We start from the raw sequence: 16,548 nt of genomic DNA, 5'->3' as shown, positions 1-16,548 counted from the left end.
ACCCCCTAAAGCACGTGGACCCTCATCTAAAGCAAGTGGACCCTCACCTAAAGCAAGTGGACCCTCATCTAAAGCACGTGAACCCTCATCTAAAGCAAGTGGACCCTCGCCTAAAGCAAGTGGACCCTCACCTAAAGCAAGTAGACCCTCACCTAAAGCACGTGGACCCTCACCTAAAGCAAGTGGACCCTCACCTAAAGCAAGTGGAGTGACTGACAGTCTTCCCAAGGCCAGTGGCAGAGCTGCCCACGCTCCGTGCCCGCCTGGGAGAGGGGAAGCCTGGCGAGCAGCGGGGGAGGCCTCCTCTGGCGCCTCCGCCCCCTCCTCTCCATCCTTCCTTCCGCCGCCTTCCATATCCCCAGTCCCAAGGACGAGGCCTTGGCTGTTCAGGCGGAAATCCTAGAACCAGAAGCTCCCAGGGCTACAAAGCGAGGACAAGTGACAGCCCTCTCCCCACGCCAACCTCCCGAACGGCTTCCTTCCCCCCCTCCTTCTGCAACCAAAGGTGGCACCCGATTCCCACCCCAGTGACCGCTTCCCCTCTTGCCCAGCCCAGCCCAGCCTCCAGACAGGAACCCAAGTTCCAGCAACGGAGCCCGGTCCCCATGCAGGTCAGAGAAGCCAGCCTCCTGCGTCCGTTAACTGCCACCTGGTCAGAACCGCTGCCTGAGGGACCTTCTCTCACCCAGGCCCACCTACCTCTCTGCTCACAGTCCCTGGGGCTGCCCCCTCCTTGGCTTTGCTCTCCAACTGCCCAGCCGGGACCACGGAACCATTTATCCCGGGAAAGCCAGGGCCCGGGCCTGGGTCAGAGCCGGCAAAGAATGAGAAATGGATGCTCCTTTCTCACTCAGAGGCTGGTCTCAAATCAGATCTCAGGCGCTGACGGCTGGGATGCTGTGAGTCGGACAACGCGCTCACAACCTGCTCTGGACAGGTGACTCAGGGCAAATGTGTCCAACCTGGCACCGGCTCACTTGGAGACTCCCGACCTGAGCCATCTGACTTCTCTGTGTGAAGACGCTTGGTGCAAAAAGGCCGGGCTGCCAGCGCTGGGAAGCTCGGCTCAGAACAAAGTCCACCATCTGCTGGGCTGGCAGAGGACACCCAGGAGGCCAGCGCTGCCCAGAGCCCCAGAGCCCAGCGAGGCTCCTCGTTGGGGTCCCAGCTGACCCCTGCCGTCCTTGGATAACCTGGAAGTGGCTGGGAGGGCAGGAAGGTAACAAACACTACTCAGCGCCTCCAAAGGGCCTGGCATGACGTCAGCTCACACTATCTCGCCGTCGATCTTGTAAATATTACCATACTCATTTTACAGGTGAAAAGGTCACTGCACAGAGATTCACTGAGCACCTACTATGTGCCAGACCTAGTGACCCTGGGTCATAGCCTACTACTGGTTCAGCAAAATGCAGCGCCTTCCCAGAGGTCACCTAGCTAGCAAGGTATCACGTCGGGAGTCTAATCAAGATCCACCCAACTCCAAAGCCCAGGCTCTTTTCATGGCATCACGCTGCCTCTCTATGCCAGGCTGTCCTTAAAATAAGAAACTGGCTCTCAGGAGCCTGTCTGGTCCCCAAGCCAGTCGTGGGCATCAAAAGGGACGCCTCCAGGAAAACACTGGAAAAAATAAGTTATGTAACAAGTTTGAGCCCATAGAAACTTCTGCTAGAAACGCAAATTCTCAGGCGGCACCTAGTCCTGCGGAATCAGAAACTCTGGGGGTGGGGCCTGGCACTCTGCTTTTGCAAGCCCTCCAGAATCATCTGGTGCCTGCTCAAGTTTGAGAACCGAGGACTTCACTTACGTAGAGCGTGTGGAGAACCACAGCACAAAGGGACAAGGCACTCTGTGTGTCCTATCCGGATTCTCATTGCATGACCAGAGTGCTTTTCCCCCGCATGTCCCCTTGGAGAGCCTGATCTAAGGGTGACATTTAACCCATCTGCCCCTTAATGACCATCCCACACATCTCTCCTAAGCACGGTCTCTGTGAGCTGTTTGTACGTGCCGGGCTGGGACTTCTGTGTGGCCCTCTCTTCTAACAAATGGAATGCTTTCCTCTGCTCACCACCAAATGTTTCAGGGCTGACTGGGGGCTTTAATGAGGGTGTAGGTGCAACTCGTAGGAAGCCCCGGGAATTCCATGCAAGGCTTTGGAGATCCAGCCACTCTGTGGGAACAAGGCCCACGGTCACAAGGGAGGCACTTTGGGGATAAAGCTGCCTTTGTCAGTGGGTGTGGGGGGCAGTTCCACACGGCAGGGCTGGTTCTGGGGCGCAGTGGAGTAACTTCTAAAGTGCAGGAAGCCTGGGCCTATGTCAGTGTTGCCTGCTCTGCTCACACCCGCAGTGTAGTCAAGGCTGGGGCCTGGGGATCAACTGCCCAGGCTGTTTCACTGACAGAAAGGCTGAGGGGCGATCTGGTAGCCCAGGTGTGAGGAGGCCAGCCTTGCCCTTCCCAGATCCCACAGCCTCCCTTCTATACCTTGTCACCTATACCTGAATCCAGTTCCTGCATCTCCATTTTTTTTTAACATCTTTATTGGAGTATAATTGTTTTACAGTGGTGTGTTAGTTTCTGCTTTATAACAAAGTGAATCAGTTATACCTATACATATGTCCCCACATCTCCTCCCTCTTGTGTCTCCCTCCCACCCTCCCTATCCCACCCCTCTAGGTGGTCACAAAGCACCGAGCTGATCTCCCTGTGCTATGCGGCTGCTTCCCACTAGCTATTTATTTTACATTTGGTAGTGTATATATGTCCATGCCACTCTCTCACTTTGTCCCAGCTTACCCTTCCCCCTCCCTGTGTCCTCAAGTCCATTCTCTAGTAGGTCTGAGTCTTTATTCTCGTCTTGCCCCTAGGTTCTTCATGACTTTTTTTTTGTTTTTTAGATTCCATATATACGTGTTAGCATACGGTATTTGTTTTTCTCTTTCTGTCTTACTTCACTCTGTATGACAGACTCTAGGTCCATCCACCTCACTACAAATAACTCAATTTTGTTTCTTTTTATGGCTGAGTAATATTCCAGTGTATATATGTGCCACATATACAATGGAATATTACTCTCCATTTTTTTAAAGTCTTTATTGAATTTGTTACAATATTGCTTCTGTTTTATGTTTTGTTTTTTTGTCCCTGAGGCATGTGGGATCCCAGTTCCCTGACTAGGGATCGAACCCACACCCCCTGCATTGGAAGGCAAAGTCTTAACCACTGGACCACCAGGGAAGCCCCCTGCCTCTCCATTTTCAGATGATACATGCTTGCTCACTCTCAGAAGGTGAATTCATTCCTGCCCAGACCTTTACGGACGCAGGGTGGTTTCCCTCGTGGTGGAGACTGTATCATATCAGTGCCCTCCGGACCTCTTCCAGAAAAAGGAGTCTTCCCTCTGCGCCCTGACAGTCTCCATAAGCGAGCTCATTTCGTGCCTGAAGAAAGGGGGGAAGATGCAGCTGGGAGAGCCCCACCTGGATGAGAAATGGGGCCCGCCCAAGCTACATGCCAAGCTCGGCCAAGGTCTTCCTATGGGATCTTGTCACGTCTCAGCTTTGGTTTACTCATCTGCCAAATGGAATTAAAAACTCCCACCACAGGACTTTCCTGGTGGCATAGTGGTTAAGGATCCTCCTGCCAATGCAGGGGACATGGGTTCGATCCCTGGTCCGGGAAGATCCCACATGCCACGGAGCAACTAAGCCTGTGAGACACAACTACTGAGCCTGCACTCTAGAGCCCGCATGCCGCAGCTACTGAGCCCAAGCACCTAGAGCCCGTGCTCCACAACAAGAGAAAACACCGCAATGAGAAGCCCGTGCACTGCAACAAAGAGTAGTCCCAACTAACCACAACTAGAGGAAGCCCACGCGCAGCAACGAAGACCCAATGCAGCCAAAAAAATAAAAAGTAAAAAATAAAAAAAAATAAAAAAACTCCCACCGCAGAGTGTTAGAGGGAAGGAGACAACAGGAGAGGGAGCCCCTGGGAACAGCTCTGCAAATTCTTGCTGCTAGAAGTAACCACATGTTTTTGTTTTGTTTTTTTGGAATACGAGACACCAAGGAGACTGAGGGTTTGGGCAGATGTCTCCCTCACCTTGGCACCTTCATGCATCTGTCACAGCTCAATGTGTGCTTTAAATGAATTAAAACATCACTCCCTGATAATTATTCTTATATCTACTTCTTTAGGGAAATGGTTCAAGTTTCTATCAAAATAATTTCGATTATCCATGGATTTCTTCATTAATGTTGTTTTCAACACAGATATTGTAAAAATGTAGTAACATAGCAACATATTGCAAAAATGTAATAAAGTATCTAAAAATGTTTCATAAATTATCAAACAGTAAAAACATAAAAAAGAAATAGCCATGTGTTCTTTGCAGCATTATCTGTTTTGCCTTTGCATGAAAATCAATCAAACTTCACCTCCATGTGATCTCCCCACGTACCTGCACACATGCGTGCACACACACACGCGCACGCGTCTCCATTCTCAATTATATAAAGAAGGGCTATCATATGCAGATAACTTTTTGTGTACTAGACACTCTGATGAGTGCTTTATTTGGTTTTATCCTCTCACCAACTCCATGAAGTAGGTGCTATTTTTATACCCATTTTAGAGGTGGAGCGACTAGGGCAAGCGGCTTGCCTTTCTGGGGCGCACAGCAGCTGGTGGGAGAGCAGCCTCACAGCCCCTGGACGTAGCCACAGGCCAAGCTGCCTGCGAGGTCTGGGAGGAAGTGGACATTCCAGGGGAAAGGCCACTCACTGTGTTGGTCCTTCCAGCTCATGGAGTCCAGAAATCTTTTTAACAAGGGATTCTGAGGCTTGCTAAAGTTTCATAGCCAATGACCTAAACTAGAATACATAGAGCGTGTTGGAAATCATGGCATAAAGTGCCAAGACACTTCTGCATGTCCCATCAGGATTGGATTAGTGCCATGTGATCAGGAGACCTTTCCTGCATCGTGTTCCCCTGGAGAGCCAACATATTCTGGGATTATAACAAGAGTTCTATTTATACGGTGATGTTTTCATTTTTTTTTAAGTATGTTCATATTTTCTTCTGATACTTTTTCCCCCCTTTTTTTTTTCCAAGTACAAAAGTAATACACGTTTGCTGTAGCAAGTCAGAATAGTCAGAAGGCAAAAGGAAAAGTGCTTTCTTTTTAAAACACCACAAGGGGGTCATCTATTCTGATCAACTAGCAGCAAGGTAAAGAGGGCAGGGATTGGAGTCAGAGCAGGGTTGAGACCCCAGCTTCTGCACAAGCCAGCTCTGCCAGCTGAGGCAGGTCCCGTTACCTTCCTGAGCCTCATTTTCTTCCTGCGTAAAATGGGAACAAGAATCCAACAAACTGACCGGCCTGCTCAGAGTTCTGAGCAGGGGCATCTAGTATTCTTTGAAAATCCTCAGGGATTCCTTATGCTGTGAACTTTAGGTCAGGAGAACTGTACTGTCATGATGCAGAATATAATTGAACAGTTCCAACTAGAAATGGAACACCATACTGTAATGATAATATATCCTCGACCTATTTAGCACTTTCAACTTACATCACACGAGGCTGAGGGCAGGACTTTACCGTTTCATCATCCACCCTCGTTTATGGATGCAGACACTGAGGCCCAGGGAAGTTGCATGGCCACGGCCAAGGTCAGGCAGTCAGGAATTGCTGGTCTCCTGACTGCTCCTCCAGAGCCCTTCCTTTCTTCCCGCCACCCTACATGACATGCAGATTCAAACCAAAGGTTCTGCTTTATATGACAAGTCTAGCTGACTTCCTTACAGGCCATGTTGCTCTTCCTCTGGGCTTCCTGTCTCTCACTGTGTCCATTCTGGGCTTGTATCCTTTCAAAGTAATATTTCATCACTAATACACTATACGATTCTAACAAGCCACGGCAACCAGTCCCATGGGCCTGTATGAGCAGCCCATGTGCCAACAACTCCCAAATTCCCATCCCAGCCCTGGACTTTCCTCTGGGTTCTAAACTCTTTTTTTTCCCTACCATCTGCTTAACATGTCCTCTGACAGTTTAACAGGTATTTCAGAATTTATGCCATCAAACAGTACTCTTGATTTCCCCCAATAAAATCTAAAATACTTTGGTAGTCGCCATCATCACCCACTCATTTGCACAAGCGAAAAAAACAAACAAACAAACAGAACAAAACAAAACCGTATCAAGGAGTTAGGAACATGGGCTCTGAAGCCAGAATTCCTGGATTCATGTCTCACGTCTGTCCCTGGCCAGGTGCATAATTATGGGCAAGAAGGGGCGCCTCTCTGTGGACTGGCTTACCCATCCATTGGATGGTTATTGCGCTAGGACCTACCTCACAGGGTTGCTGTTAAGATTAAGTGTGGTAACAACTGTAAAGCTTTCAGGAAAGTGCCTGCCAGGATAAGCCCTCCGATCTGGATTCCTCCTTCTCTCTGATTCTCTCGCGATTTGCCCCTTCTCTCTCCTCCTTCTCTCTTCTCACATCACATCCGATTTATCAGCAATTCCCATTGGCCCTACCAGAAGATATCCCAAATCCATCCTCTTCTCTCCATCTTCACTGCCACCGTCCTAACATGACCACCATTCCCTGTTGCCCGGTTACCACACTCACCTTTCTCACTGGGCCTCCATAATCCACTTCCACACAATAACCAGGTAGGTTTTTTGAAAATATAAAATGGATCATGGCCCTCACCTACATAAAACCCTCCTAGGACTTTGCACTGCTTTATGAAACAATTTTTTTTTTATTTTAAAAAAAAGGATTTATTTTTTTTAGAGCAGTGTTAAGTTTACAGAAAAATTGCCCAGAAAGTACAGAGTGTTCCTGTAGGCTCCACTCACGGTCTATCCTATTATTAACATCCTGCATTAATGTGGCACATTCTTACAATTGATAAATCAATACTGCGACATTGTGATTAAATTCCACAGGTTACATCAGGGTTCGCTCTCTGGGTTGCATATTCTATGGGCTTTGACAAATGCATCACATCATGTATCTACCATTATGGTGGCATGCAGAGCAGTGTGTCACTGCCCTTAAAAGCCCTGGACCCCGCCCACTACTCCTCCCCAAGGCTTTGCATTGCTTTTTCAAAATAAAGTCCAAATTCTTTACCGTGTCTGGAAAGACTTACATGATTTTGCCCCTCTTAGTCTTCCCTTTCCTGAACAAGCCAAGCCCATGTCCCTCTAAGGCTTTTGTCCAAGCTGTTTCCTCTTCCAGGAATTTCCCACTTCCAGATCTTCCTATGGCTGTCTCCTTCCTGCCTCGATATCCTAAATGTGCCCTTTCCTCTCCTCCCAGTCTACACTAGGCCTCAGCTACTCCCCATCACGTTTCCTTTTCTTCATAGAACTCGTCACCATCTGAAGGTGTCTTGTAGTCTCTTCGGTCTCTAGTCTGTACCTCTGTGCCCCATCTACAGTCAAGCACGCCAAACAGGAATTCACCAGCTTTGCTCACTGCAGGGTCTCCAGCTCTAGGACATGCATGTTCCAGAAGGGCTCAGTAAACACTTACTGAATGAATCAACCCCAAACCGAATGAATAAATAAATGACTAATGCCATGTAATGAGCTTCTACACTCGTTTGTATTTTAGCATTTACAGAGAGCTCTGGCAGACATTTTCTTCATCTAATTTATGTGATTAGGCTCAGATTTAGATGGAACTTAAAAAACATATTCACACCCTCTCTCCTAGTTCCTCAACATCACTGATGGGGACAGAGTGAGAATGTTCTCTGCAAGGGAAAAGAGTTTATTTCTGAGAGCACCAATAACCCTTTGGATTGGACAAGCGGAGTCACGTGGTTTAATTCATAGCTGTGGGATGAAGAAAAACACTTGGAGATACAGAACCTTGACTGATGAATAATAGTAACAACTGGGACTTCCCTGGCAGTCCACTGGTGAGACTCTGAACTTCCACTGCAGGGGACACAGGTTCGATCTCTGGTTGGGGAACTAAAATCCCTCATGCTGTGTGGTGCGGACAAAAAGAGTAATAATAATAATAATAATAATAGTACCAACTGTCATTTGTGCAGCACTTGCTGTGAGCCAGACTCTGCACTAAGTACTGACAACACAGCATCTATCTCCCGGCTCTAATCGTAGGGTTGGTGCCATTCCTTATCCCTATTTTCCGGACGAGGAAGGGAGAAAGAGGAAGCACGGGCCCGTAAAACGGCTTTCCCAAGGCACGGAGCCAGCCTTTGAACCCAAGGTTATCTGACAACAAAGTCCAGGCAATCCTGGCCCTTGGAATAAACGTTGAATGAATAAACCATGCCAAGTTGGGCAATCTGGAAATCCCTACCCATCCCTGGCAGTGGAGCCACATGGGTGGGAGGTTGAGAAAGGGTTAAACACCAAACCAGGAGGGAAGGATTGGTGTCTGGGCGGTGCTTTTTCAAGGCCAGGATCAGGATGGTTTGCACAGAATGCTTCCCCTCCACCAGGCCACAAGAAAAGGCCAGGTATTAATGAATGACACACCCAGGGGGAGGAGAGGGCGCTGGGGATGTTTCCACTCAGTAAGATTTTGGCAGGAACCGTGTGTTCGGTCCAAGGGTGTAGAGACAGTCAAGCGCCCCGTCTTTTCTGGCTCTTACAGGATGCGGGAGCTCCCCCAGCCGGGGGGCCCGGCCCCCTCCAGAGCGTGTTCACACAGGACAAGGGGCGAGCCGAGGTGGAACAAGCCTGGCCAGCCGGGGCGCTGCCAGTACCCCTCCTGCACTCCTTCTGCCCACACAGTTATCTGAGGAACGCCACTTCCTGCCTTGCATCAGAAAGCAACATTTCTAAATTTGAAGAAATCCCTGCTTTCTTTTCTTCATTTGTTATTGTCGTGACATGACTGACTCAATAAGTAAAAATGTTCAGTCCCTGCCCGAGGTCGCAGACTCGTCTGTCTCCCTGGGCTTGAAGTTCCTCCAGACTCTTCGTGCCTTCTCCCACCTCCGCGCCTCGGCACACACTGTGCTTTCTAACCCCCAGAGCCCCTGCTTCCCGGCCAGCTCTCCTGTGTTTTTCAAGGTTTGGCTCAGAGTCATCTCCTCCAGGAAGTCTTCCCTGACACCTCCCTCCCAACTCACTGATGGAATCAGGAGCTGCCCTTCTTTTTTGGGGGGCGGGGGCAGTGGAGAGGAGAATGCAATTTCTTTTTTTTTTTAATTAATTTTTATTGGGGTAGAGTTGCTTTACAATGTTGTGTTAGTTTCTGCTGTACAGCAAAGTGAATCAGCTATATGTATACATATATCCCCTCTTTTTTGATTTCCTTCCCATTTAGGTCACCACGGTGCATCGAGTAGAGTTCCCGGTGCTATGCAGTAGGTCTTCATTAGTTATCTATTTTATACATGGTATCAAGAGTGTATATGTGTCGATCCCAATCTCCCAATTCCTCCCACACCCGACGTTCCCCCTTGGTATCCATGTGTTTGTTCTCTACGTCTCTATTTCTGCTTTGCAAATAAGATCATCTGTACCATTTTTCTAGATTCCACATATATGCATTAATATACGATATTTGTTTTTCTCTTTCTGACTTACTTCACTCTGTATGACACTCTCTAGGTCCATTTACATCTCTACAAATGACCCAATTTCGTTCCTTTTTATGGCTGAGTAATGTTCCATTGTATATATGTACCAAATATAGCCAGGACATGGAAGCAACCTAAATGTCCATCAACAGATGAATGGAAAAAGGAGCTGCCCTTCTGTACACTCAAAGCTCTCTCATCTGGGTCTTACCCGGTAACTGTGAGATCCTTGATGCCAGGGACTGTGTCTCCTCTCTCTCTCTCTCTCTCTCTCTCTCTCTCTCTCTCTCTCTCTCGCCCTACACAGTCCCTGGCACAAAGTGGATGTTAAATACCTGTTAGAAGAAGAGATGAGAAGAAGAAAAGAAACAGGGCAAAAAGGCAGGAGGAAGGAGGGAGAGAGGGATCTTTGTGGTCAGATGCATAGCCGCAGATATAGTATAGACGTAGAGACAGACAGATATAACTGACTGCATGTCCAGGTATGCATATGCGCACCACCGCAGGGTATGTGCGGGAAGAGCACTGGTCCAGGAGTCCAGAGGCCTGAGCTCTTACCACGAGGCTGCCGCTGACTGGCTGTGTGACCTGGGGTAAGCCACGCCCCCTTCTGAGCTGCAGATGTCTCCTTTGTAACATGTGTGATTATAAGACTTAAATAAGAATGCTGTCACTGCCTGAGGTGCGGTGGTGTTTCCACAAGTATCAGCGCTGCCTTCCTTCAGCAGCACTCCGCCCGCGATGCCCCAGACGCCATCCACAGTGGGAAGGACAGAATGCAGGGTGCAGGAGCCAGAAGTCCCTGCGCCTGGACCCTCTCCATTTCCATCTCATTCCATCACAGCTGTTCAGACACTCGAAACGTATCCGCCCTACACTGCACGGTACCCATTTTGGTTGCTTCTGTGTCCATTTTCCCAGTGACAGATGCACGTACTGGCTCCAATTCCTGGACCCATTTGGGCTGCATCAGGAAATATACGGCAGCCCCAGTGAAAACAGCTTGGTCCCTATCACCCTGACCCCATGGGGACCCCCCGTGAGGCCCTAGGACACACGAGTATATACAGAGCCTTGGCATGTTTCTCCCCGCCACCCAAGGGTCCAGTTCCCATGAAAGGGCACCTGCTCCATCTCCTCCATCCCCTCCATCCTGGCCTGTGCCTAAACCCACTGACAGACCCCGGAGCCCCAACCTCAGCCCATGCCCAGTCTGCACCACTAACTATATCTGCTTCCCCTCAGCCCCCCAAAACCTGCTTGGTGCTGGTCCCTTCTCCCAAAACCCCAGCCAAAATCTGCACTTGAACCCATTGTGAGGCCTCCCCAGCAGAGTTGGGGGTCTTTGCCACCAAGGGTTCTGCCCGCACGGCCAAGGCAGGACAAAGCAGCTTCTGTACTTTATTAAACCAGGCCCTTAAATCTAGTGACATGTTATATATTACCAGGAAAAACTGAAAGCAACTGAGAAGGGGCATGGAAGGGCTTTCTGGGGTGAGAATAATGTTCCCACCATGCTAAGAGTTGGTCTTACGCAGGTGTATCTGTTTGTCACAATTAATCGAATGGTACACATAAGATATGTACATTTCACTGTGTGTAAATTTTACCTAAAAGAAGAAGAGTAGGGGCTTCCCTGGTGGCGCAGTGGTTGAGAGTCTGCCTGCCAATGCAGGGGACGCGGGTTCGAGCCCTGGTCTGGGAGGAGCCCACATGCCGTGGAGCGACTGGGCCCATGAGCCACAATTGCTGAGCCTGCGCTCCGCAACAAGAGAGGCCGCGATGGTGAGAGGCCCGCGCACCGCGATGAGGAGTGGCCCCCGCTTGCCGCAACTAGAGAAAGCCCTCGCACAGAAACGAAGACCCAACACAGCCAAAAATAAATAAATAAATAAATAAATAAATAAATAAAAAATAAAAATAAAAGAAGAAGAGTAGTCAAATCCTGAACTTGATTTAATTATATACTTGCTGAACTGTTTAGAAGTGAAGTGCAGTGGTGCCTGAAACTTATTTGGAAATGGATTCAAAAAATAAGATGGATGGATGGGTGGATGGAGAGAGGGGTGGATGGTCATGTGAGAAGGCAAATGAAGTGTTACTTGTAGAAGCTAGATAGTGGGTATGTGCTGGTTGACTACAGTTCTTTCCACCTTCCTGTATGTTTGAACGTTTTTAATAAGATTTTGGAAAAAATACAACTGAAAGCAAGCCAAAGAGTTGATAATGTGGGGGCCATAATGGTGATGGTTCTGAAAACTTTGCAGGAACTGAGAACCCTAACCCCAAGTGGAGACGACAGCACGGGAATCAGTCTGTATGTACCTCAGGATCACTATTGTTATTTTTCAGCCACATGCTAAGAACTCAAGCTTTAGAATGAAACAGACCTGCCCTGGGTTCAAATCTCAGTCCTGCCACTCACCATTTGCATAAGCTCCCCAGGCCTCATTTCTGCTCACCTGTACGATAAAGACAAGGCATTGGCCTCATAGGGTTGTGGGGGGAAGATGCAGTGAGTCAGTGCCCATCAGGGTCCTAAATCAGCGCCTGGCGCTGGAAGCGCCCAGGTGGAGGGAGGTGCTAGTATTTGCAGAGAGATTTCCAGGAGGCACCCTCGGGGGTTGGCCACCAGATGTGGGGAACAGAGAGAACCGGCTGACACACGGAGAGAGGGCTGTTGAGACCTGGCCTCACCAGCAAAATCTCTTTTCCCCTGAGCTAACAAGTCACCAGGATGATTTTTTAAAAGATTCTGCAGGGAAAACAGACTGGACGGAAGGAGGCTTACAAAGCTCACAGTGACAAAGTTAAGCTCGTAAGACTTGAGACAGTTCTCTTTTCTCATCCTTATTCTTCTGCATGCTGCCTTCTTTACCTAGAGCTTGCCTCCCTACCTCTGCACCTGACCTCACTCCCACACACCTGCACACAGCTCAAAGGGCACCTCCTCAGAGAGGCCCGCCCTGACCACTAGACTAGGCCGGTTCCCTGCTTAGAGCCTCTCATAGCAACTAACTCTCTTTGGTCTGTCATACAGAGTGAAGTCAGTCAGAAAGAGAAAAACAAATATTGTAAATTAACGCATATGTGTGTGGAATCTAGAAAAATGGTACAGATGAACTTATTTGCAAAGCAGAAATAGAGACACAGATGTAGAGAACAAACGTATGGACACCAAGGGGGGAAAGTGGGGGTGGGATGGATTGGGAGATTGGGACAGACATATATACACTGCTATGTATAAAATAGATAACTAATGAGAACCGACTGTATAGCACAGGGAACTCTACTCAGTGCTCTGTCGTGACCTAAATGGGAAGGAAATCCACAAAAGAGGGAATATATGTATATGTGTGGCTGATTCATTTTGCTGTACAGCAGAAACTAACACAACATTGTAAAGCAACCATACTCCAAAAAAAAAAACTAACCCTCTTGTCATTATATTGATGCCTGTATGATTGTTTATCTCAAGTCTCCCATCAGATCATCAGAGCCCAGCACGATGCCTGAAGCACAGACTGCTGCTCTAAATAAATAATCTGTTGAGAATGAATTCCAAGTGTTTGAGATAGTGACTTCACTCTTTGTAGATTGAAAAATAAATAGAAAATTGGTGGTGGGGTGGGAAAGGCAATAAAATAAAGCCAGCTACATCCATGCCTGTCCCAGGCAACATTATATAGCTCTTTACCATTAAAGATGGATGGCAGCGTCCAATGTGGTTTTACTTTGTTTGGGGGAGAAGAGCAGGGGTGAGGCGGGAGAAGCATACAGCAGAATTCTCCTCAAACCCCACCCCCTGCCCTCCAGCCCTACACAGACCCTCCCTCTGCATCTCACAGGCCCAGCCCCTCCCTGCTGACTCCCTTGAGAGTACAAGGGCCCCCAGGTATCTTGATTCCATTTTCTGCCAGAAGGAACGGAGGCACCTGTGGAGGAGACCACGTGACCCAACTATTGCTGAGGGTACAACCAACCACCTTGTCACATGCTCAGAATCTGCACATGGGGAAAGGCAGTGCTGGAAGGTTTCTTAGAGACCGTCTCTCCTTAACACCTTCCATCCACCTTACAGACAGCGACAGTGAGTCCTGGATACGGGAAGGGGCTTATCCAAGGTCGCAATGGTGTGTAAGAATGTAACTGAACAGGTGTCCGTGCATTGAACCCCCAACCTTCCAGCTGCTGAACTCAGAGGAAAGAAGGGACTTGATCACCGTCGAGGAGTGATGCTGTGGGTTGTTGCCCCAGGACTGAGTACTCATTCCCACAGCTGGCACACAGGCTGCCTGGGACAGCTCAGAGTGGAGCCTCTCTCCAGGACTTACCCTCAGCTGAAGGCAGCGGCCTCTCCCCAGGGCAGCCCACATGCAGTGATGGGTCACTGCAAGGGTACAAAGCCCCATGGGATCGGCTGCATTGGCTGAGGCTTGTGTTGGAGCAGCGTCACAGCCCAGCTCCTCCCTCGGTCCGGTTCTGCTTCCCTCACCCCTCCCAGGTGCCCAGGGACACTCTCCAGTGAACTTCCTACACATACCAGGGAAACCCAACCAAAGATGGTGATGCAGCCAGGGAAAGGAAGTGGCAGGACCCCACGGAAATAAAAATGAATAAAATGGTTTCGGCAAACATCAAGCACCTACTAAATACCAGGTCAAGTCCAGTCCTCAAAGATTCCCCAGTGTAAGAAAATGCATCCTGTACTTTATCTCTGAAGCTTGGCCTACCTTCTGCAAGAGAGGGAGGCCATGGCCACTTGGGACCCTCGAGAACTCCTTCTTTCATCCCCAAGGGCTGGGTGCTCTGTGAGGGTTCCTGTGTCACGACAGGGGAACAGGGGAGCAGCTGCTTTCAGGGTTGAAACGTTCTCTGTATCGCACAGATGCTGCTCGGGCCATTTCACCAGCTTCATCTCATTTACTGCTTCTATAGTCCTGTGTGGTAGGAATTCATGACCCCTGTTTTGCAGAGCAGGAAACTGAGCCATAGCGAGGTTAAATACCTTTCCCCACACCAACTAGCCTGTTCATCTCAGAGCCAAGATTCCGTCCCCGGTAGCCAGACCCCACAGCCCAGGTTCTTGGCCCCTGTGCTCCACTGCCTTTCTTCAGAATTCAGAGAATTCTTTAACAGAACCTAACCAAATGGATCCCAGGGTTCTAGCCATCTCTGCCATCTCTTCCTGGAGCAGAAAAAGTCAGAATGTGCCTTTGACTTGCCTTACTCTCCTTTTTAAAGAAAACCACGTGTTTATTCTCTTATGCCAAAGTTACGACAGAGCTGAAGTTTTGCCAAGTGTTGACTTTAAAAGCTGGGCTGAGGGGTTAAAATCCTTTTCCCTGATGCCTGTTTGTTTATGGAGCAAAAGAAGGAGGTTGTCATAAGAAACGATCTGATCCACGGGGCTGTACCTGCAGCAAGGCAGGGAGTCTGGCCAGGGTACGTGGCGCCCCTCCCAGGGCTCAGATCCATGAGGCTCAGGGGGCCCCCTGCTCCAGAGACCTGCTTCCCGGTCTCCCCCAGGTGCTCAGCAGCTCTCCCTTCTGTTCTGCATCCTGCTAGAAGCGGAGCCCTGCCATGGGGACCCTGACAGCTTTGGGCATTTAGATATTGATATTCCCCACCCCTGGGCGTTGCCAGGACCACTCACAGAGGAAGAATGGGCAGGTAGAAAGCAGCTGCCCTGGCCAGGGCTCACCCTCATCCCCCTTGGGGGGTCCTGTGATACACCCACCTCTCACCCCTCCACCAAGCAGCCTAGTGAGCGTTCAGCCAGCCTCTGTGAGGACAACATAGACAGACTGGGAGGGACTGTGTCCCGCTGCACCACACACGTGCACACACACAGACACACACACACACACACAACACCACACGGCATAACCAAAATTATGCTTCCCTAGGTTTCCACCCCTTGGAGAGGGTGTCAAAAAAAAAAGTCAAACCCTCCATCCCCACCTCCCCGTGAAGCCCCTGAGAAGCAGCCTCACTCACCATTCTCCCTTCGAGGGAAGAATCTCTTCTGCAAACTCATGACGGGGGCTCCAGGGATGAGGGAGAGCCGTGACCGGTCCCTCCTGAGTCTGGATCAAGAAGTCGCCGGGGATCAACGGCAGCTTCTAGGGCTGGGAGTATTTGAATGGGAGTTAAAATTACAAAGTAACTCCTCGTTAGAACTGTTTTTCCTCGGCAGGGAGGGAGGGAAAAAAATCCCTTTCCCTCTGCCAGCAAATCTCTAACATCTCCAAACGGTCGCTTCCAACTCCTGCCCTCCTTGCGAAGCAAATGTGTAGAAGGCGATGTTATTTCACTGAATCAAGCCCTCAGATCATAAGCCTTTTCCGGTACCACAAACAGAAATGTAAAACCTCAAACTTTCCCTTGGCCTCGGAGTCTGTCGTGAGCGGACAGAACACAACGCTTTCTGAGATCGAATGTATGGGAAATGTGCTAAACTTGTTAGATCATCCCAAGCCCTCAGTGCGGCTTTCCCCCTCCCCACCCTACATCTCTTTTTCTTTTTAATGGGTTCTGGTGTGTTTATGTAATTGCGAAGGACAAACACAACACCTCCAGTCCTTTTGCCCGAAGTCGAAGTGATTCATTTTCTCCTTTACACACGCCGCACACAAACACAGTGCCTGTTTAATCCAAGTGAAAACGCCTTTCATAAAATCTGCAAAGCGCTGGGGCAGGGCGAGGCATGGTGAATGCAGCCTGTGTCCTGAGAAGGGCAGTTGGGCTTGGGGGAAGGTGGAGGCTGAGTCTATAATCAAGACAAACAGAAGGTGCTCTGACTCCTGCCCACGTCAGGACAAGGAGGGATGAAAGAAAAGTGGGCTCAAGCCCTGGGTAACTGGGCTATAAAACGTTTGCAGCCTGCTCTACCCAACTTCCCCTTGCTAGCCTTCCCATAGCAGGGGGATTTATTTTTAGACTTGGACAAGATGTAC

General features: G+C 49.3%; 1 protein-coding gene across 1 annotated transcript in view; it reads right to left on the bottom strand.

Moving 5' to 3' along the window:
- IL16 (interleukin 16) overlaps positions 1-15,626 on the bottom strand; it is a 104,308-nt gene extending 88,682 nt beyond the window's left edge. The window contains exon 1 of the mRNA XM_059912333.1: positions 15,590-15,626. The gene's annotated coding sequence lies outside the window, so the exon portion shown is untranslated. The remainder of the gene's footprint in view (positions 1-15,589) is intronic.
- Between the last annotated feature and the right edge of the window lie 922 nt (positions 15,627-16,548).

This window comes from Balaenoptera ricei, chromosome 2 (assembly GCF_028023285.1).
Source record: "Balaenoptera ricei isolate mBalRic1 chromosome 2, mBalRic1.hap2, whole genome shotgun sequence".
Lineage (NCBI taxonomy): Eukaryota > Metazoa > Chordata > Mammalia > Artiodactyla > Balaenopteridae > Balaenoptera > Balaenoptera ricei.
This window is presented reverse-complemented; position numbering and strand designations above follow the sequence as displayed.